A 2,449-nucleotide genomic window follows, 5' to 3' on the forward strand; every position below is an offset into this window, starting at 1 on the left:
CTTCATATTGCTATAAAAATCGCTTAAGATCTTATATAAAAATAAAAGCTTCGCGAAATTTAACAGAAAGTCTCATTGAATTACTTGGAAGTAACGAAATAACTAACCTTTGCTTTTTCAATTCTGAGTCAACTCTTTGACATTATATACGTTTTAATTTGTTAACCCCAAATTAAAATATATTCTAAGTAATAACTGCTATATACGTATTTATAGCTATATATTTGTATATTTTCTTCGTGCTTTTCCGTTAATGTTTTTAAATTGCTGTCGTTGCATTTATTCTCATACAGGCGCCAGTAGGCACTCGAGCTTCCAAAATTTTAAATTAAAAAGCTTACCGAAACCATCAAGGACTCTTCAAAGGTACTCCAAAAAACTAGCATTCATTTGGAAATAAATTTTTATTACTTTATTTCGCTTGCGAATGCACTTAACAGTCAAAGTCAATTAATTATTTTATCTTGAAGTGCCATAAAAGTGATAAATTTCAAAACCGACTTTGATATAAAGCACACCGCCTCATAAAAATACATAAATACATACTTATAAATAAACATGCTTTTCTCGGCTTTATTTATACAATTTAAACTCAGCTGGTTGTCAATTTGATTGAGCAAATCCCGCAAATTTCACACCCTTTCCGACATTTGCGGACTTAATCTCCGCTTTACGGCTTCCTGCGCCAAAATTCAAACAATAACAAATATATAGGGATTGACGATTGCGAAAAAATAGTATTGTATTCATTGGCAACGCCCACCTAGTGCGACGCAAAGAAGCAACAAATAAACCAACAAACACCGCGGCGAACAGAACTCGAAATTTAGAAACAAAAGTTAAAGCTCACAATGACTTGCGCTTAAAGACCAGCTTCGCAGCTGGTGATGTGATTGCGATGTCGATAAGCTTGGATTTATATTACGGGTGTCATAGCTGTCCAGCGCATTGTGTGCGCGAATATCATTCGAAAAGTTACGAGTCTAAATTCCAGTCAAGCCAAAATCTAAAACTAAAGATACTTACTGGTAGTGACTTGGCTGGAAAAGTAAGCAAATCGTGAGAGTAGGTGGGCCAAAAATTTAGAAAACTAATAAAAAAGTCACGAAACAAATCCAATATTGAGGAAATATCCTGCTCGTATTACCGGTCTTAAGGAATTTCGCGCATTCCAGTATTTGAGTAAGTTTTAGCAAAGAATATTCAATAAGATATCGTATTGCATCTATCGTAGCGTAACCATAATTTGGTTACAAATACCGGGTGCACTATCTCTTATGTCGATATATAAATAGTTGATTGATTACTTTGACATTTATTCGACGGAAATCGATATTGTTAGGTTATACACCAGATAATTTTGAACAATTTCGGATCCATTCTTCATGCAAATACATTTTCAAAACCTTAATTGCGCCAGTATCTCTTTGACATAACTAGCAGTCCAGAGTATTTGAAATGCCTTGATTTTATGAAATATGTCTTGCACAGATATGGACATGACTAATCAGTATCTGCTGGAAGTAGACTATAAATCATAAATTTATTTTCATTTGTTTTTAACAACAATTTCTTTATTTTTTGCGATTTTTTTTAGCCGTTATGTAGTTATGTTGAAGGTCTTTTGATTTCAGGTTTGACTGCTTTTTAACTTTTATTTGCTTGAAGCTCGGCGTGCAGTGCTGATTGCAATCGATAAACATTTGTTGAGGTGTTAAAACCAACTACCTGTAGGAACATATAGTTTGTGTATTCAAAATCGATACTTGAGGGGCACAACTAGTGTGAAACTTGTTGACAATTAATTCAATCAATTTAGAACTTTTTGTATACTATATATTCTATACTTGTACATAGTTTTCCATACAATAACTTACCAGTTTTTGAATCTGCTAAAGGTTTTTATTAGGCCACAAATTACCAAAATCTAGGGTAAAATTCAACTTCTTTTGAAACGCCAACATTTTGTCCGTTTTTTTATTTTTCCGATCTTTGTACGAACAGGATAATAGAGAATTGTTTTTAAGGTTTCATCCATGGGGATGGCCGGAATCATTAATTTTTTATCAAAACTTTTAGGTGTATTCTTAAAATATGTATAAATCAATATAATATATATGTATATCGGTGGCAGACTCAGAGGGAGGAAATGGTGGAAAAATAAGGGAACAGCGGGAAAAGCAACGATACTCAACGCTCACGAAAAAATGGCGGCAGAACTGAAAGTTGACGAAGAAAAACCAAGAATCTGCGGCCGACAAACAAAGTGTGAAAATTCTTGCTGAGATATTGAGTAGAATAATATAGAGTCTCAGTGTACATTCGTCTGTTGGATACAATCGGCAAAGATTTGAAGACACGCTTTTCTAGAAAAGTATTTGATGAATTTCAACTAAGTTTGCTGCTTGCAGAAAAAGTATGTGCTTGAAAACCAAGGAAATGGATAGTC

This window comes from Bactrocera dorsalis, chromosome 4 (assembly GCF_023373825.1).
Source record: "Bactrocera dorsalis isolate Fly_Bdor chromosome 4, ASM2337382v1, whole genome shotgun sequence".
Lineage (NCBI taxonomy): Eukaryota > Metazoa > Arthropoda > Insecta > Diptera > Tephritidae > Bactrocera > Bactrocera dorsalis.